The sequence below is a fragment of the Bemisia tabaci genome, chromosome 2 (assembly GCF_918797505.1).
Source record: "Bemisia tabaci chromosome 2, PGI_BMITA_v3".
Taxonomy (NCBI): Eukaryota; Metazoa; Arthropoda; class Insecta; order Hemiptera; family Aleyrodidae; genus Bemisia; species Bemisia tabaci.
Window position 1 is genome coordinate 33,452,348 of NC_092794.1, and position 21,358 is coordinate 33,473,705.

The 21,358-nt window shown below is 38.7% G+C and overlaps 2 protein-coding genes and 1 long non-coding RNA gene across 11 annotated transcripts in view; 1 reads left to right on the plus strand and 2 right to left on the minus strand.

Moving 5' to 3' along the window:
- The window catches only part of LOC140224062 (uncharacterized), a 526,468-nt gene that overhangs the window by 35,928 nt on the left and 469,182 nt on the right, over positions 1 to 21,358 (minus strand). The window lies entirely within an intron of this gene.
- LOC109035656 (uncharacterized) overlaps positions 1,698 to 21,358 on the plus strand; it is a 29,594-nt gene continuing 9,933 nt past the window's right edge. The window contains exons 1-2 of one of the 2 annotated variants that reach the window (XM_072297190.1): positions 19,300 to 19,457; positions 20,744 to 21,174. The gene's annotated coding sequence lies outside the window, so the exon portion shown is untranslated. Of the gene's footprint in view, positions 2,799 to 19,299; positions 19,458 to 20,743; positions 21,175 to 21,358 lie in introns of those variants that run through there. The other variant, XM_072297191.1, reaches the window with a different exon arrangement.
- LOC140224065 (uncharacterized) lies at positions 12,098 to 20,246 on the minus strand. The gene is made up of 3 exons (XR_011899301.1): positions 19,643 to 20,246; positions 18,986 to 19,067; positions 12,098 to 18,255 (listed from the first exon to the last, which is right to left on the minus strand). It is a non-coding gene; the product is annotated as an uncharacterized lncRNA (long non-coding RNA).

Sequence of the window (21,358 nt, forward strand, 5' to 3'; positions counted from 1 at the left end):
AGAAGGAATCAGGGTCATTCCATTGTAACGGGTGTGACAACAATTTAACTTTGAACAAGAATTTCAACTCTTTGGGGTTTAATTAAAAAATTATCTGCAGTAGCAGAAAGAACTTTTTTTATATATCATTTTAGTTTATCAGAAATTGTTTTTTATTTGTTCCATTCCTCAGAAAAAAATTAAAAGGCTGCGTAACGGGTGTGACCGATTTTGGAAGTGAGTTTTTCCTCCGTGAGTGTAAAGTGGAAACTCAGCGAATTTTATGAATGTAAAAATCTGATTAAATTATATGGTGAAGCCAAGGGTTTTTGCTTCAACTTCCGATGATCCGTTTTCAATTTTCTTTTTTCCTTTCCTTAAAAAATGGGAAAGTTTGCGTAACGGGTGTGACAGATTTTCTCTCTGAGGTCCATCATTTCTGAGAGAGTTTAAAAGTTAAAAAACTTACTTTTCTTCTCATACTCTTATTGTAGGCAATCTTAAGCAGTAAATCAATCAACAATTTGACGCATTTTTATGTAGAACACGCCAAAACAACATTTTTCTACAAGGTGGCCCGGACCTACCGTTTGCGTTACGGGTGTGACCTAACAGGTGTGACAGACTGTCTCTCTGAGGTCCATCATTTCTGAGAGAGTTTTAAAGTTAAAAAACTTACTTTTCTTCCCATACTCTTATTTTAGGCAATCCTAAGCAGTAAATCAAGCAGCAATTTGACGCATTTTAATGAAGAACATGCCATAACTACATTTGTCTACAGGGTGGCCCAGACCTACCGTCCCAGGGCTTTTCTTCGGGTAACCCAGGATTCCCCTTTCGTCCCCGCGGTCTTGGATCTCGCATGACCCAAATTAACCACGAAAAAACCCTGGTACGGTAGGTCTGGGCCTACAGTAAAGTGAAAATATGTCAATCAAATAGGAGAGAGTTCAACGAGTTCTATTTGAAGTCCTTTTGAGATAAGGTGAATTCACTTTAAATACTGAAATATGGCAAAAATGTTAGCTATCTCTCTCTTATTAGATGTATACATAACCTCTAACTTTGCAGGAGCACATTGAATCAGTTTCTTGACAACTGCAAACATGCATATGAGTGTATTTCTTGTGATAACCATAGAAAAAATGGTGAGAAGTGAGGCAACATCTGCATAATTGAAGCCTCTTCTCATTGGTCACACTCGTAACGTGTCACACCCGTTACGCATTTTTGCCTATCAATTTTTGAAATAAAAATTTGGAAAAAATACTCCAAAGCTGTACTTGACTTGAAGACGTACAGAAAAAATTGGCATCTCAAAATGACAAGAATTAAAATAGTTACATTAAAAAACCCATGTTTTGCGTAACGGGTGTGACAGTCAGTACACTAAGTTTTAAAAGTTATATATAATATACAGAGATTACTTTTAAAAATTGAAACTTTGCAGGAGCACATTGAATCAGTTTCTTGACAACTGCAAACATAACCTGAAACTTGGTTTTGGCGGGAACACCAGAAAACATTGCTACCAAACTGTCACTCTTTTTACAGTAGGATGAAGCTAAGCAACGGGGTTACAAAACACGTAAAAATTGCGAGAAAAAAAACAAAACGGAGGTAAACCCCATATATTTCCAAAAACTAGGAGTATTAAGGAGTCCAAAAATAAATATCGTTGGGTCATTTCGAGGGGGGGGGGGGGGGAAATACCCCCCGGACTACCTAGGCGTGGAATGACCCTTGAAAAGAATCAAGTACAATTAAAGTTTTGTTTCACTCATTTCCTCTCCTGTAGGACATTTGACAGTTGTCTAATTTTAAAGTACCTATCTAGAACCACTAAAGCTTCTACAAGAATGAACCGCTCTACATATCAGGTGTTCTTTCAGGTTATCCGTCAACATTAGACGTTGAGTGCACGAGTTTAAAATTGCACACCCTTTTGCATACCTCAATTCAGCCTGATGGCATCTATCGATTCCAAATATTCAACTTATAAATTGAGAACACTCTTCTCGCGCAAAAAGTTCGCCCACTGTTACCTACAGAGGGACGACAGCTCATTCACCCGTCAATTTAATACTGACTTAAAGAAAGGCATCCACACTGCTTATTCTCTGCCTCACTCATGAATTGGTGGGCCAATGTATTAGCGAGAACTTAAAACACCTAATCCTCAGAAATTTTACAAATCCCACATCTCCAGTGCTGCGGGTCTTGCACTAATTTCATCACTTTTAACGTACCTAAAGTCAAATCAGTTTTTGTACCTAAAAGTCGTATACTTTTAAAATTATACTACAGCTAACCAAAATGAACCGCTCTACATATCAGATGTTCCAAATCAATGTATCCTGGCAATCAGTGATAAATCAGGTTATCCATCAATATTCAAAATTTAAAATGTTATTGACTGGTGGAATGTATTTCATTCAGCGGCCCAGACCTGTAAGTAGTAAAGTGGTCTGTTTTTAAGTGTTTCTTGGCCCTCCCTCTAGGAGGAAGGGTCTTATACTCTCACTTTGAATTCGTTCTGTTATCAAATGGTGGTTGATAAATTGTAATGTATTTTAATGTCTGTCTCGGAGGACGGCCATTAACCATAGGTAGATCAATTTGATGATCGGTCTCTCGCTTTGAATTTTTGCAGATCGGCACTTCCAGGAGCTTGCCTTATTAGATGTACATTGCTGCCTACTGCCATTTGCTCTGTGCCTTTTGACGTTCTCTGTCATGTGTGGAAGGAACGTTGGGTGGAGAATCGATGGCTACCTCAATATCATCAATGATCGGAGTAAATCGTGAAACTATTTAAGGTGTGGAGCGATGATGTCGCATCTTTTGAAAAATGCTTTCTCCTCTAAAAATAAATTGAAAAATGGTGCTGTGTAAGTGCTTTTCTGAGAGTGGTGTTCTGTATTGATCAGCTATTAAATCATGGTGCTAATTTTTCTCTCACGTTAAAGAATGGTTTAGATATTTTTACATAGTGTTTTCAAGTGTTCCTCCGTACCTATACCAGTTCTAATTGGAAATTTGGATTTGTTGGCTTCAAGTGGACTTTCCTGACCCAGTGGATTACAGATTCGAGCAAGTTGGTGAGTGTTGTTTGTTCATTTTCCATTTTATTGAGAATGTTTGCATGGTCAAAATATCACGTGCCCCCATGGGGACGCTTGACTCCTTTGTCTTGATTCTAAAAATTATTTAATTTCCATGAGCAATTTGGATGGCACTGAAACCATCTCGTGATCATTTTTTATGGAAATGATTTCGTTTCCATGAAAATTTTTTAAAAAAATCTCTTCGTTTCCATGATAAATTTTCATGGAAATGGTTACGTTTCCATTGACAATTTTCATGGATATGGTTTCACTTCCATGAAAAATTTTCATGGAAATCAGCCAAATGGAAATATTTCCCGTTCTATTTTTCCGTGTCACTTTTTCATGGAAACCAACTTCATGGAAATCATCCACGTGGAACATTTTCAGCAGGGATAACAATCACTAATTGTCACGAAAACGCTCATTTTTCTATCTTCACCTGTTACAGATAACCCATATAACATCGAACGTTTCAGCAACGTGGAAATCAACGTAGACCTTGAAACAGTTCGGGAACGTATACAATTTCCACGTTGTAATCAACATGGAAGAACAGGGGTGCTCCGAAGACGTCTCATTGGCGATGTAACAGGAACGTGGAAAGGAACGTTGCTCTGTAAACCTAACCTAAAAAGTTAAAATCGCACTTTAGCCGTTTCGCTGTCTACCTTTCCGGAACGTAGAATTTAACGTAGTCGAAAACACGTTGTACTAGAAAAGGCGGCACATGCAGGACATAGGCCAGGAGCGCCCACTAGGTGGCGCTGCATTTCGCGGTGCAGATTACTCAAAAAGTCTACAGCGCATGCGCAGCCCATGTCGGCACCAACCAAGTTCCCGGGTTGCAACTGTTCGAGAGTGTCCACCATTTTTATCTTGATATTGGCGTACCAAGTGATTTTCGCAGTTTAATGTTGTGCTTGAAGTGATGCTTATACCTCCGTGTTTTACATACATAAAAGTTCGTTAATCATCTGGTTTGTACATACTTGTCTATTTCTAATTCTGTATTCTCAAGTCAATGTCCACAATTTTAACCCGTAGACCTCATGTTCTACTCTAAAACTGAAAGTGCTTATTCCTCCTCTAGTACGTACACCTACTTAAGTAAATGAAAGTCGTGCCTATGAAGTGAATGATTGTATTTTAATTAATCGACATTTATCGCAAATAAGTAGAATGGGCCTGTTGCAAACTTTTGCTAGAGCAAAAAAAAAGAGTTGTTTCCCATAGATGATGCCTGAATAATCACAATGAGCGCATCGGCAAAGTCTGAAATACACTCATATCTTCACAATCTGCGTAAGAAATTTGCGTGTTTTTGAAATTCCCGCTTCAAAAACGATACTACCGCACAGGTGAACATTTTGCTAGAGGCGTCACTCCATCGTCGGCAATATTCATCATGGCCGACGCTCCTGCAGTTTCGCGCGTAATTCGAGGAGAGTTTAAGGTCAATCAAGGTAGGCGAGGAAAATATGAACGTATACACGCCGATTGTTATCTGTTCTTATACTGGGCAGGTGTTATCTCGTCCCATCACACGTGTTTTGGCGGATTGGCATCAGTCATGATGAATATTGCCGACAATGGAACGACTCCTCTGACAAAATGTTCACCTGTGCCGTCGTATCGTTTTTGAAGCGGGAAGCTAAAAAAAAAAAAAACAAAAAAAAACACAAATTTCTTACGCAGATTGTGAAGTTATGAGTGCATTTCAGACTTTGCCGATGCGCTCATCGTGGTTTTTGAGGCATTATCTATAAGAAACAACTCTTAGTCTTGCTCTGGCAAAAGTTTTCAACAGGCCCATTTTAACGAAATTTTCTAATCGTAAACACGTTAGGAGGGAAAGAGACGCACAAACTGTGAAAAGCCCAAAAATGAATGCCACACTATGTTTTGCAAATAAAATCGATTCTAATGTTATTGCACGTTCGTGCAATGTAGTCACTGCCACGTCCCCGCAATGTAGACATTGCAACGTTCCTGCGACGTGGACACTGAAACGTTCCGGAAACGGTACTTAATACATGGACATCCACGTAGAATTACACGTTCCGGTACACGTTGCTTTCCACGTGGGAGGTTTCATGAGAAACGTGGAATTCTACGTTGTTGTCAACGTTAAAATTGTTATCTGGGAAGTTAAAGTATACCCATGATGCACTTGTTTTTGTGTCACATCTTCCTACACCGAGTTGTGATTACAAACCTGGTAGAAAATCGGCCATAGGAAACTGTGGCCTGGCCATAAGAAAAATCCTACAGTAAATTGAACATGGCCTTTTGGCAATAGGAATTTTCTAAAGCCAACGATTGAGCATTCCTACAGCCAGCCATATAGGAATTCTCAATCGCCGGCTATAGAAAATTCCTATCACCAAAAGGCCATGTTTCAATTTTTCATAGGATTTTTCCTATGGCCGGGCTATAGGTAATTTGTATGGCTTATTTTTTTCAGGGATGAAGATGCGGTGAACAATTTGGTAGCGGGAAGTTATGTAATTGCCTGGAGCGCATCCACCTTCTTCAGCAATCTTAAAATCGTCTGACTAAAATAGTAGCATCGAAACAGCATTTGAATCGAGAGAGTGGACGACGACGACGTCGACGGTAATTATCATGTCGGCAGAGAAACGTGGGATCGTCGAGGAGTTGCATGAACCTGCACGACGGATCTATCCGCTTCGTAACGTACGAGTTCTCGGATGGCTCGATTTGTGGCAACACTCAAAAAAAAAAAAATGTTACTTTAAGCTTGAGCAAGCTTGATTCAGCATGACGGGCGTCTTAAAAACGGGTACAAGCTTACAGCATGTTACGGGAACATAATCAAAAATGTTGAAGAAACATGATAGCCGTCATGTTAAATCAACATGACTGTCGTCACGTTGACTTAATATGCTGTCGTGTTGATTTAACATGACAATCATGTTGATTTAACATGACAATCATGTTGATATACGAGTACGTCAAATGCTACAAATTAAAATAAATTACGTTATTTTTATGAAAATTGAATCGTATTTTAATGTAGTTATACTTCCAATACTACTCTCAACCCAGAATCATCCCATCCGACCTATCAAATTTTTCCGACTTTTTCGGGATTTGAACGCGGGACCCACCTATTACAAGCGGAGTGTTCTACCAACCGAGCCATCCGGGCTTGTGGTTCCAAAAGACGAATTTTAAGTGTTTCCATATCCCACTGAATTACTTTTTCATTTTTTCCCCGTCTAAGTTGTGTGAAATGCATACCGCATCAGATTGTTAGGTTTTTCTTTTTTTCCATTCACTATTTACGAAAAGGAATTTACATTATGCACCATATAAAAATTAACAATTTATCACGAACTATTTTTTCTCCTCCAACAACGATGTTTATTTTTTTCAGTGTTTACGATCGTCATTTTTATTCTTATTTTATATCATGATAATAATTAATAATTAATAATATAAATAAATCAAACATTGAAAATAAAAAATAATTAGAAACGTATGATTCTAAGAGCTTTAACCACACGAGCGAAAATGTTTTTGAACGAAGAATAATAAACTATCATCAACTTAAAAGTAATTCTTTTTGTTTCATGTGTAAGTATTATTACCGTATTACCATTTATTTGTCATGGTGAGCGTTAATAGCGTTATTCGAGTCGATTTATTTTGTTTCCGAAAGTGTCTCAATTGTGTTTTTACCTTATCAATTGGGTATCCAGAAATTTTTTTAAGTAAATACTTTGGGACGTATTTCTTAAGAGACTTTTTCAGAATGTACCAACGAATGGTTTGAAAAGAGTAATAGTACCAGTTCTCTGAATAAAAAATAGGTTGAACGTTACTCGCAGTGAGTAGACAATCTTGTCTAAGTGTCAAGACTATCGAGTCAGGTGGCTTAGATGTCTGGCTTATGAAACGAAATCATGAATGGAGGGAGGGGGAGGGAGATGAGGGAGGGGGAGGGAGGGGGAGGGAGATGAGGAGGAGGAGGGGGATGAGGAGGAGGAGGGAGATGAGGAGAACACGCCATCCCCCTTTTCAGTACGTATAGATGATGTTTCAAGAGCACCACGGTGCTCCTGAAACAATATGAAAGCAAATGGTAACATAACACTGCATATGCTAATTCAACAAAATGTTAATGTTCTTTCAACCAAAGGAATGGTAAAACAACATGTGTAATGCAGTTTCAGTCTGACGTAATGCTAAATTTACATGAATTTGGTTGAATTAACATGCGTAATGTTACTCAAATATTACCGTCATGTTGATTCAACATGACAGGTAGAAGCATTCTCGGTCATGTTGATTCAACATGACGGCAAATGTAGAATTAAGTCAAACCATGTTGGGTTACGGGGAGTGCAGCCTATATCAACATAATTTCTGTGATGTCATTTCAACATGGCGGTTAATGCTACTTCGACATTTCCTTTTTTTTGAGTGAAGCCGATCTCCTCCAGATTCAAACCGTATAGGTACCTCGGTTAACAAGGGACACAATTATCCCCTCACAGTCATCGACGCGTTCTCGAAATAAGCGGAGGCCGAACCACTCGATTTGCAATCGGCCACGGATGTCACTGCTGTTGTGCAACGCGTGCTCAAAGCCGCCAGAATAACTTCACCAAAACAAGTACAAGTTGACGTGGGATCGGAATTCTACAATTCCAAATGTCAAACGTTGAGGAAGCGGCACAAGATCAACATGTACCGCTCGTATTCGACCACCGAAGCCTCCGTCGTCGGGCGATTCAACCGAACGCTCAAAACGAAGATGTGGAAAGAGTTCAGCGCGCAGGGATTGTACAGGTGTGTAGATTTGTTGCCAATGCGCATTCGTAAATACAGCGGAGTTGTCCATCGCAACATTGGAATGAAACCAATCGATGTTACCGAGAAGGATGTAGCGCTTATCCTGCAAAAACTCTTTGGACCGCCGCTGATTAAAACCAAAAAGAGACGTCTGGCCCGACGAAAACTACCATTCGAAAACTTTACGTTTTTTAACGGTAACAATAACTTTCCAAAAAAACCATATTTTTTTGCAATGGATCACACGCAATTTCCGGGGAAACTGTGTGTGTCCTATGTACCGAGAGTTTTGGGTTTTGGATTGCTACGAGTGATGTCTCATGGCCGGCTTTTCGGGGCCAGAGCTATGTTCGGCCGGCTTCAGCTTTGACTCCGGGCAGTTGGCTACGCGTTTTGGGTGAGTGTACATTCGCCGAGGTCTGATGTCATAAGCACTCGGAGATTGGCCTGCTTAGTTGTGTTGAGTGCATTTTTGTGGTCACGAAGTTCGTTTGTTTGCCGTGTTTCTGTTAGTTCATAAGTGTTTAAGGGAATAAAGTGTGATCCCCATCAAAGCCGTGTTAGAGGTTATGTCCCCTGTATTGAGCTACGCTGCGCCCCCAAAACAGATAGGCTCAGGGCTCCGGGACCCAACACCCAACTCACCCCGGGTCCATTACATGATGGATAGGCGCCTCGACTGAACTGTGAGTTTCAGTGCAACGATCCTAGTAAGCCTTTCTCTGTTTGTTGAATTTTTACGTGATTGAAATTTTCGAGTAATTTTTTTTTTTTTAGCTAGTCGATTAGTGTTTCAGATTTGTTGTTTTCTTTTCTCCCCGTTTTCTTTTCGTAATTTTTCTTGATTGTAATTTAATTTTTCCTCCTCCGCTTTGTTTTCATTTATTTTCTACTTTCTTTCTTTTTGGCGCGTATACGTAGTATACCGCCTTTGCGATCGTTTTGACCCCCCCCCCCCCCCCCCACTCGATACCTACAATAACCGAGTCCCTTAGTTCCTTACCGAAAAGTGACTGCCGCGAATTTCTGAGATTTTCCAAAGCGTGTAAAAAGTTTACTAATCCGTCAATAATTATGATTCTTTCTTGAATTACGTTACTTGGTTTTTTTTTTTAAAAAAAACCTAAGAATGCTCCGCGCGAATTTAAAATATGCATATATAAGCAGAAGCAAACGAACTGATTTGAGGATGGCTGAGCAGTTCAGCACTCTTCGAATGAGAATTTCACTCCTCCGTTTTGTTTCAAACGTTGCATACACAGATCTCTACACCCCTGTTATGCTTTTCAAAATTTGGTGCCACTGCTCTGATAGCCCGGGCCAGCCAGGGCAGCCGTGAGTGCAATCTTTGATGAGCCTCGAGACTCAATAGACCATTTGCTAAACGTGGCTCATTCAGGAATCCACTTACCCCTCTATTCCCCACGCTCCTGATCACTGCGTCGGCGTCTCCAGTTGAACAATAGCTGACGGTCGCCCGGTGCGGACGGGACCCTCAGTCTCTCATCCCATTACTTACGCTTGATTAAACATTTCAGAGCTTCAGTCTCTCGAGAGAACAATAGCCCGGGTGCCCGGACCCTATTACTTACGGCTGATTAACAATTTCACCGTCACGCTAGGATTCATCCAATTTTCAAAAAAAATTGTTTCGCGTGTATTTAGTAATTTTTTCCTTACTCTCCGTTGAAACACGAATTGAAAGAGGTCTCATTCATAAAAATCGGTCGAATAGAACAGAAGTTACCGCATTCGAAATCCGAAGAAATGAACAAAACCTGGACTTTTCCATACAAAAAATAAAATGAAGAGAAGAAAAAAATGTATACATTACAATTAAATATAATTTACCTCAGAATTTGACAAGCAATTCAATTATAGGTAAATTATTTTAACGGAGAAGGCATTGGGGGAACTTACAAAAATTCGTCTCTTGCAAGGGGGCTTCCTTGTAACAATTTTGACCTGAAGACAAGGATCAAATAGCAGCAGTACTCCATACAATACACGGTGTGCCTGAACGAGTTAAACATTTTTTACCCGTCCAAATCGAAAATTCGTTATGTTTTTTAACTACACTGTCTCTTTAGTCGTTTAAGCCAAGAAGAAGAAGAAGAAAAAAAAATCCGTCGAGATTCTGGAAAATGAAGGCGCTTTAAAAGTATTCTGGGGCTATAATAGCTAAATCACTGGTAGTAAATCCCGTTATATTACTAAAAAGAAATTGAGTCCATAGTTTAATGCTTTATTCTCTTGAATACGATTATTTTAAGCACTTAAACATTTATACCACCAAATTTAGCCATGGGGTGATTTTCTGAGAGCCAATCCCTGGTAAAAATAAGCCATACAAATTACCTATAGCCCGGCCATAGGAAAAATCCTATGGTAAATTGAAACATGGCCTTTTGGCGATAGGAATTTTCTATAGCCGGCGATTGAGAATTCCTATGGCTGGCTGTAGGAATTCTTAATCGCCGGCTATAGAAAATTTAGGGGTTCGCAGCTAGGGGATGGTGGAAAAGGGTCAATTGTGGAAATAAATTTTGAAACCATGAAAAATAATAATAATGAAACTACTGGGACGTAATTTACCCGATTTTGAAGATTAGACATTTTTACCTACCTTAGGGATTGAACCCGGGACCTGCCTAACACAAACCGAAGACCCTAACCATTAAGCTATACCAGATGCTGCCTTCATGTGACGTAAAACCGATATTTAACGTCGATTTGAACGGGAAACTAGGATATTTTCAATCTGCCTGGATTTGTCCGTGTATTTATTTTACTTTTTACTTTACTATATTTTTTAAATTTATTTTATCGTTTTACTTGATTTATTTCCTTGCTGACTCTATTTTTTTCTTCACTCTTTTTTATTTTTTCAAGTACTTCATTTTTTTTCTTAAAATATTTACTTCTTATTCCCTTATTTTGTTTTATTTTTTACTGTAATTTATTTTAATACTTCATCATGTTTACTTTTTAAATTCATTCTATTCTTTAACCTCATTTAGTTTCTTCCCTTATACTTTATTTTTTCTTCACCTCATTTTTTTACTTCATCTCCTTGCTCCCTCTAATTTTTTACTTCAATTTAGTCTTTGACTTCATTTTATCATATATTTAATTTACTTTATTTGATTTCTCTTCTGTTGTCTCTGTAATTCTATTATTTCTGCTACTCTATTATTTCCACTATTCTATTCTATTATTTTACTTATTTAAACTTTAAATTTTTCATTTTCATCATTGGATTGGTAGGCCTAAAGGGAAGAAGAGACAGTATAGAGCGCTAGTGCGAGAGAGAGATAGCCTAGGTGCGCGTGACTTAGGGCCCAACTGAAGCTCCGGTGCTGAGTGCTTTGCGCACTCATGCGACACATCTCAGCACCTATGCGCTGAATCTCACTCCCCTGTTCATTCTCAATCCGGATTTTCCGTTGGACGGAATCAACGATTTTTAACAGTGTATATGGCCGATTCAAATAAAAAAAAAATCAAAATCAAATCAAATTTTGGAAAAGTAAGAATTATTGAGAAAAAATTGAAGAAAAATATTTTTAGAAAAGAAACCAGGATAGATTCACTGGCGCTTATGATGATTTTCGAAAAAAATTACTTTTTTAATTGCCCCTCGTGCACACGCGTATTTCCAATCGCCGGATACTGAACATTCTGTTGCCGGCTACAGATGGCTGTTTTGGCAGCGGATGGTTATTGCCGTTATCCACAAGTGGCCAGCTATTGAATGTCCTATTGCTGACTATTCACGGCTAACGCCGGCTGCAGAACGTTCTATAGCGGCCATTCGTGGCTATTGCTGGCTGTAGAACTTTCTATCGCCGGCTGTAGAACTTTCTCTCGCCAGCCATACGTGGCTATAGCCGGCGATTGAACGTTCTATCGCTGGCCATTCGTGGCTATAACCGGCGATTGAACGTTCTATCGCCGGCCATTCGTGGCTATAGCCGGCGGTTGAACGTTCCATCGCCGGCCATTCGTGGCTATAGCCGGCGATTGAGCCTTCTATCGCCGGCCATTCGTGGCGATAGAGCTTTTTATCGCCGGCCATAAGGGCGATAAGAAAATCCTATCGCCAGCTATAAAAGCTATAGAAAATCCAACAGACGGCCATAAGATTTCTCTATCGCCTTTATGGCTTATTTTTACCAGGGATAATAACACGAATTTCTCGTAGAACCCTTGAAAATTGGCTTCCTTTTTGGGCAGCCGATTCGGCCATCGAACCAGGGTTTAAATGGAAGCTGATAATAACACGCTCTGAGAAAGATTTTGAGATGAGTATAGGAACGGTTTGTAAATAACGAGGAGAGGCGGGCAAAGCGGCTAAAATCCGATCAAATTTTTGCCATTTTTCTGTTGAGATGAGGTTGCCGCGGACTTCTGACTGTTTCCCCACATGATTTCGTGTTCAGCATATTGATACGCAAGTATTTTCACAAGTAGAATCTAGTTTTCCCGTTAGGGAGTGGACATATTTCGCTTTTCCGATTTTATACGGAAAATTGATAGTTTTTCGAGATTGAAATTACGTATTATTGTTCCATGAAAAATAAATGCGCCCAAATTGACTGTAGCATATTGACTTTTACATATGTGCACCCACAAAATTGATTAGTAAATTCAAAGAGTGGGTACATCGAGCTGGTATATCAAGTTTCCGCGATATTTTACGGCAAACCGGTAGATTTTCGGGATGTAGATTTCTTACTTTCAACTCATAAATGAATAAAGCATGGACATGGCTGAACTTCTTTGCATGGAAAGACGTTTAAAATAAAAAAATCAAGACATATTTAATGCAATTGCATTTATTTCGAGTCAATTTCTTTTCCATAATATAACGGGATTTATACTACCGGTGATTTGGGTATTTTAGCCCTAAAATACTTTTAAATCGACTTTATCTTTCAGGAGTTCGACAGAATTTTTTCTTTCTTCGCTTAATTATTCCGTTGCACATTTCTTCAAAAATCTGAGAAGATTTTGGTTGAGGCAGATCAAAAAACTTAAACTCGTTCGAATGGCTTTCTAAATTCACAATAGGTACACGGTCTCGTCAAGGTGCGTCGTTGACCTCGCAGTGTTGAATCGTGGATTCTCTTGTTGTGCTGCTTGCCTATTTTAAAATCTCTGTAAATGAAAACTAAGGGGCTGACATGTGTGAATTAATGACGCGCCTTATCAGCACATTGTGTTGGAGTTCACTGCTTGTTTTCAGTTTCGTTGTCCTTCATTTCGTTGAAGATTTACTACTTTATTTGTGTACGTCGAGTTAAAACTGTGATCAGATTTTTATATTATTTAATTTTTTTTTTTTTTGGCTAATTTATTTTTTAGTCGCCTTTGCTGTTTAGGCGGGTATTATATCTGACGTCCAGATTTCAAATCGGGTGGCCGAAGTTTTAATACGTACAGAATTTTTAGAAGATTATAGTTCATTCCGTACCTGTTTTTTTTTTCTCTTTCTTGCTCATACTTTTTGTAAATGAAGTTTTATTTCCTTTTGGAAACGGAATAAGTTTTGAAGATTTAGCTAGTTTCTTTTTGTTTAATTTTTTTTCCAATGACGTAAAATCTTAATTTTTTCCCCCTATTTCTCTCAATATGATTTTTCCTCTTCCTTTCTTATGCTGGTCAAAAAATTGACTGAGTGAAGTTTCTAGTAAGTAGGTCTGAAGTATCCTAATTTTACCCTGCAAGACTTGCATTGAAAATTAATTGCTTTCAATTTTGGAAAGATCGGTGGAATTTTTCCAGCATTTTCGTAAAAAAGGAGGGGTATCGATAAGGGCCTTTTTTGCCCCCTCCTGGAATCTGGAAATTTATGCGGGTTTTCCAAGTTGACTCAATGTAGTTTATGGAAATTTTCATGACTTAGCCTTAGGCCACTGAATACGTGTTAAACGGTTGCCTAAACATAGGTCTCCAGGCGTATTTTAGGGAAAATTCGTGTTTTTCTATCACCCCCCCAAGGCTTTTTTGACACCGAGTACAACGTCTAACTAAAACGAGCTTTTGATATGTTATCAAGGAGGCTTTAGGACACATTTTAACCCTGGTTTGGTTTTAATTAGATGATGCGCTCATAGTTAAAATTTTTTTTTTTCAAAAATCGACGTTTAAGGGACATCCGCAAAAATCTTAGGGAATTACGCCGTTGGGGATTTTTTTTGGCTACAGTTAAAGAAAATCTCCTTGTGAGGGTGTATGAAGGCACGTTGAAGACACGTGTTCCCTATGATTTTGCGGATGTCCCTTAAACGTCGATTTTTGAAAAAAAAAAAAATTTACTATGAGCGCATCATCTAACTAAAACCAAACCAGAGTCTTGTAACGAAGAAAGATATCGAGGTCCGGTTCGGACGAAAAATCGTCTAAAATTGCATTCTTTAAGATTCTGGAGCTCCAAATCCCGATAGCACATTTCCAAATTAACGTATGTGCTTTTTTTTGTTTTTGAGTCGATAAAATTTCTCTTAAACAGAGAATTCACAAGGTACTTATTTTTTTTATTTGAACCAAAACCGGGTTTTAAATTGTTCGTCTTTTTCCGCATCCAAGGAATGGTCTATAAGGCTGGGGAAATAAACGGTTCCAAAGTAATGAGTGATTGAAGTTCCCGCTCAACGCGCGCCGACCGATTTGCGCGCGCCAAAATATGGTTCCAAAGCCGAATTTGGGTGTTAATAAATCAGATTAAGTGGTCAAATCTTGCAAAATACATTTTCAAGGATTCTTGAGGGTCGCTCAGTTCAAAAATTACAGATACTTCTAAGAATGCACTTTTTTCCGTAGTGCTATCATAGAGGCCCACTAAGCGGCCGGTCGGTCCGCACTCAGTGAGCCTCTCAAGTAGCGCTACGGAGCTGTAATTTTAAAAAAAGTGAAATTTCCGAAACATGTGTAATTTCTGAACTCAGCGACCCTCAAGAATCCCTAAAAACTTATTTTGCACGGTTTAAACATGTAATCTGATTTAATAACACCCAAATCTGACTTGTGGGTGCGCGAAAATCAGTCAGGGCGCGTTGACGGAAACTTCAATCGCTCATAACTCTCGAACCCTTCGGTTCCCCAGCTTAATGGACCACTCGTTGGATGAGGAATAAGACGAACAATTTTGAAAACTGGTTTTGGTTCAAATAAAAAAAAAAAATAGGTACCTTGCGAATTCTTTGTTCAAAAGAAATTTTATCGACTCTAAAATTGAAAAGAATCACATATGTCAATTTAAAAATGTGATATCGAGTTTTGGACCTTTAGAATCTTAAAGTATCCTGTTCGATCGATCTTGCTGATTTTTGGTTCGAGGGGGTATTTTTTGATGGGAAACTCAAATTTCCTACCCGAATTTCGAAAATTTGAATTTTTTTCAAATTTTGACTATGAGCTTGTTCGTTAATTTTTGATTTTTGCATTTTTTGAAGTATTAACTACTCATAAGCCACAAGAATTTTCGCCGATATTTTTCGAATTTCAATCCACGAAAAACAAGTTTGAGATTGCGCCTTCCGAGTTCCCCTTTAAACGCGTGTCTCCGAAGAATGAAAGATCCCCTGAGTAAGGTCATTTTCGACCACATCCACCATCTTGGATTTTCGAATTTTTTAAATTAGACCAGTAAATTCGAGTTTCCCGTCCCTAGATACTCCCTGGTACCAAGATTCACCACGATAGATCGAACAGGAGCCAAGATAGCATCTTAGGCCACATCCGCCATTTTGGATTTTCAAATTTTTAAAATCTGACTAGAAATTCTAGTTTCTCGTCCAAAAATACACCTGGTACCAAAAGTCAGCAAGATCGATTGATCAGGAGCCGAGATAGCATTTTGGGCCACATCCCTAATCGTGGATTTTCGAATTTTCAAAATTTCACGATTCACGGGTTTCTTGCCGATTCACGGGTTTATCGATCAATTCACGGATTTTTCGAACGACTTACGGGGTTGTCAATCGATTCACGGATTTGTCGATCGATTCGCAGGTTTTTGATTAATTCACGGTCGTCAATCGAATCAGTGCCGATCGAATCACGTCAATCGGTTCACGTTCCTAACTTTTCGATCGATTCATGTCGGACATGTCGGATTCATGACACCGGTTTTTCAATAATTTGTCGATGGAGTCGGTGTCGATCGATTCATGCTTTCATATTCCGATCGATTCATGTCGATCGAATCTATAAACCCTCCCGTCCAAATTGCATGTTAATATTTGCCACCATTCTCGAAATATTAGCATGTCTGTAGGTATCTATATTTTTGGTACACCCTGTTTTTGGTATAATATCTTTCCGCAAGGACAATACACCTCCCCTCTTCCTGGTATGATGGGAGGAAGGGGGGTTTTCTCTGTTCGGGTTAACCCTCCAGTGTGTAATAGTGACACCAGGGTCGTCTCCCCTATGCAGTCAGTGCTAAAACAATCTATAGTCCCTAATTACAAAATGAGCCTCCCCGGATTCTTCATTTTGCAATAATTCACTCTAAACGCAATCACAGTGTTCCCCCACGAGAACTTCCTAGGAAAAGTAAAGAAACTTACTAGGGGCCCTGCAAAGACGCTTCAGCAAGTGGCCAATCGTTTAAGCGAATTATCTAATTGCAAATTAATGAGCAAGCTGTACAGTTGCAAAGCTAAGCCAGAAGTTTCATTTCAGAACAGACACAATGACGGACCACTCCCTTTATTTCATAGAAATCCGCAGTACAAAACTTTGATTCTTCCAGATTTTAAATTGACTATTGCCAATTCCTCCTCTTCTTATTGCCAAATGAGAAACGAAGACATCGTTCAGATTGAAAACTTCGCCTATTCAGTGCAATTAAGAGAGGTTGTGATAATTGGTAAAAAATTCACTGACTTAACAAGTTTCTACGGTGAGCCTCTCCTACAGAGTTCTTCTTTAGGAATCTTCAAAGGTAAACATTTGTCGGCTAGGAAGCATTGGCAAATCTCGGAAGCAATGACCAAGTACATGGCACTTCCGCTGAGTGCCCTAGTAGCAAAAATACTAGTATCAGATACGGTATCTTCAAATACCGTATTTAATTCGTATGTTATATGTATTTTATACATGTATTAAATACTTGAATCTAGATACAGTATAATATATGTATTTTATACATGTATTAAATATAAGTATTTGGATTCAGTATTTAATATAAATTTTATACATATAAAATAGATGAATTTTATAGCGAAATAAAATTTGTATTTTATATGTATTTAATTTTTCCCCCTGCCCGGCGAGTGCACTCCATGGTGAGTACCTAGGTATCAGTCATGTTCCCCAAGCAGGCCCCCCACTTCCATCGGTGGGCCCCGGGGTCGGATCAGTCAGCGGGCCTCTCTTTTAGTAAACTATCTAAGGGGGGTCTGGGGGGACCGCCCCCAGTAGGTGGGGGGTTTGGGAGGCCACCCCCGAAATTTTTTAAAATTTTGCCTCCAATCTAAGTAATTTTTTAATTTAGAAGAAAGATGCAGAAAGTTCTAAGATGGTTAGTCGTATGTTCAAAAGATAGAACTTACAAAAATTAAGTAGGCAGTGTAAAATATGGTCATGTGGTATCTGATTTTTGCATTTGCCCATAAAATGGAGCTTTTCTGAGTGGTATAAGTTGAAGGCTACAGGGACACATCTTTTGCATAAGAAACATACTCCTATTTATGTACTCATTTGCCAACGTGTGTTACATATACACTTCCTACTATTTGTATATGTAGTAGATGCATGTTAAATTTGTATCAATGGTATGCATGATATGCAGTAAATTCATCCCTGCTAAAAATGTTTCATGGAATTCCATGGTATTCCGTGCTGTTTTCCATGGAATTTCATGGTGAAGACACGGAACTCCATGGAGAAGGCACGGAACTCCATGGAGACTCCATGGAGGAGACACGGAACTCCATGGTGACACCTGGGTTTCCATGGTGACTACATGGGATTCCATGGTGGCAGCAGAAGATTCCGTGGTGGCTACATGGAATTCCAAGGGAGTGTCACGGAATAGCAAAGGACATGCATTGAAACGCCGTGAAACATTGGAGACCACCACAAGAATCAACATGGTAATCTGGAAGCCTTTGATCATTGACTATCAGCAACTATTTGCTGTTTCGTTATGCATTATAGAATTAAGTTGAACTATACTCACCGAAGTTCACTAATGAGGGCCACTAAAATGTTTCATGTCATCAGTTATCACAGAATAAGTCTTGATTAGTGCACTGGCTACAACCGTCCTACAACCATGGCATTCCCAAGACAATGCCCACCATTTAACAATTGTACCAGTCGGTAGCAATTACTTTTCACACAGAGAAAGTATTCATTTAAAATATGATCAACTTAGAGATTTGCTATGGCTGACAGAGATGTAATAATAATTTGCCGCTTATACTCTGTTTAAGACAACTGAAATAACCGCAATAGTATGTCAAAAAACAGAAAACACGCAGCTTCTTCAAACCACGCATACAACGTAGGTACAGCTTTAAAGTCTGTCAATTATAAATCAAACGTCTATGTTTTGCAAGATTAGTTTAGACACTGACTATTCAATAGGATGATATTATGTACAGTGGAAAGCACGAAGAAAGACAGAGACTTTCAATTTTTTAGAATTTTCATTGGGGTAGGGGGAGTTAACTGCCTATGAAGGAAGTGTGTAACAAACTGATAAGGCAAAGTAGCGCCTGAAAGCAAGTTATATCCGATTGCCTTTACTGAAGCTCACTCATCATACTTCCAAATCTCCTGTGTGAAACCAACATTGAATTGTAGAAAGAACCGAATAGCTGTAATAGGAAAATCAATGAGAATTGAGATGTATCTATCAGAATTTTTTCATTCTATTTCTACGCATGGCCAAAATAAAAATTTGAGGAGTGATTACCAAGAATCCATCACGATACACTGCTGGCTTACTTTCAGTTTAATCAAAATCTACCAACTTCGAGGTAACATTACTTTCGTAACGAAGAAGGCTCGAATTCGAGCTGAAACTACTTAAATCAAATAAAAAAATTAAAACTTACATTATGTTCTGGCAGTGATAACCAACAACTCATCTTGTGTTTCTTTACGATTTAGCTCCGGCTCCTGTGTTGCAATCCTGCCCTATTTCATGTTGAAATTTTATTTTAAAAAAATGAAAGCAAGAATAGAACGCAAAAGTTGAAGGTGTGACATATGAAACATTATTGGCGTTACGCATTTCAATAATAAATAGGCAAATGAGTTTTTATAGATCATGCAGATTTAAATAAAAAATCCTCAATTCAATTCGGCAACTCAGGAGATGTGCCACCCCGCTCTGCCTCGCCCTGCCTAGTCGGTACTCGGTATTTTGAGGTTAGATTATCAACGAGGCGAGATGTCAGGCGCTGTGAGGTGAGGCTCTCGCAAACTTTACAGTAATTCTCAGATCAGTATATATTTCTTGACTTCCTGCTTTCGCTACATTACGCCAAATCCGAGTTGAATGCAAGGGCCTTGAACTGAATCTAGGTAAGTCATGAATAACAATGATTAGCAATTCCCATTACTGAATGTAGGCACCAATAGGTAGTGATCCATCAGCGCTCAGTAACCTCTTTATAGATATAGAATCATAGCATTATGTACATTTATTTCTGCATTTTGATAAACTATTCTAACATTATTTGTTGAATAGTAGATTCATATGGGCTCACCATTTTCTCTATCTTCTCTTTGGTCACTCCTCCGAGTCAGCACCTCAAACATGAACCGTGATCGAATTTTGGTCACAGTCTCCCTTATCGTGTTTTCAGCACATGCTAAACACTCTAACTGCATTCCATTCCTAGCTGCTCATCAGCTCATGTCATCGTCCCCCTAAGGGATAATATCAGATTTCTGTCAAATCATATGAGATCGCCATCTCCTATCGTTTGCCGTAACCCATATAGACTGTGTATTAAATTCACGGGTGAGAACTAGGACTGAAAAAGAAACCATAATTACAGGCCCTCCTAGATTTTTTTGCCGTGTGATGGAAACTAAAGCCCACCTCAGATAGTCCAAATTTTCCTCCACTTATTTTGAGTGTAAAGTTGGATTGTTTGATACGGACACGAGAACATAGAGCTCGGGCATCGTATGTTAAGACAATCGTCAATCTCTGATTAGCTCTGAATTTGCACCACTTAACAGGTTGATACATGTAGTCAGGTGGCACCACTGGTGAATGGTGACATAAACAATACTTTTGACGTCTTTGTCTCAACATATAATGCCCGAGCTCTAACATTTGTTCGAGAAGTTGAACGGAAACTTTGGTGTGATGTCACTTTCAAATTTTTGTTCAACCTCTCAAAATATTGTTGTGTTCTCGTGTTGTATTACACGATCCAACTTTTCATTTGACACAAGTGGAGGAAAAGTGTGGCCGTCTAAATTGAGCCTTAGCTATTACTGGGTATTTTTATTCACAAATGTGAGTAGTGTGAGAGATATATCTGAAGTTACAGATGAGGCCTGAAACTCCTAACTCTAGAGGGCTAAAACATCACATCCTTATCAATGATGTTTCAGCGAATTATCAGATGTCCAATAATTTACTTCCTATTTTTATGGCTACCAATACAATAATTTTGAGGTTTTCAACAAGAATTTTATCTCATTTTTAGCCATAAAAATTATTTGCTATCCTCAGAACTTATTTTAACTTCTCAAGAAATGTTGGTTGGCTTCACCTTGAGATTGTTTTAATTTAGTGCTGATCATTGGTTGTACTCAAGGTTTTGATGCACTGTACATTATTCATTTTTCAGAGCTTTCATAAAGACACTCCAAGACATTTACCTGCTTTGTTCAGCTGCAGCAATCGCCATTTGTTTCCTATCATCTGGCAGTTCCTTTGATCTTATCGAACAGCCATTCACAGGGAATTGGTGGCAACTTTTAAACCATCCAGATGCAATTAAGCTTCTCAGACAGAAACCAAAATCTACAGTTCATATATCACTCTCTTGCCCGCCAATTTGGACAGTGTTGTGATTATTTTTGGTGCTGTTTTCCGTGCTTATTGTGAAATAATTTAAATATTTTATCACAATGTCAACTTAATGAAATCTACATTTAAACATTGCACGTGCAGTATGTGAAGTAAAGGTACAGTGCGGTAGTTTCTCAGTTGTATAAACTGTTAAAAGAATTATTACATCTCTGTCAAGTATAGTTGGTACCATGTATCTTCAAGTTGGTGAGTGTATCATTTTCATTCATTTTGATTACAAGGTAAACTTGTAAATTTTTTAATTAAATATTAAGAAAACCAGCAAATTTGAGTAGAACAGTTTTATGATGACTTATAGAAACAACACCATAGTAAATTGATGGTGGAAACCTGCATGAGGCACAATGAGTGCTAAGGAAGGTTTCCACGG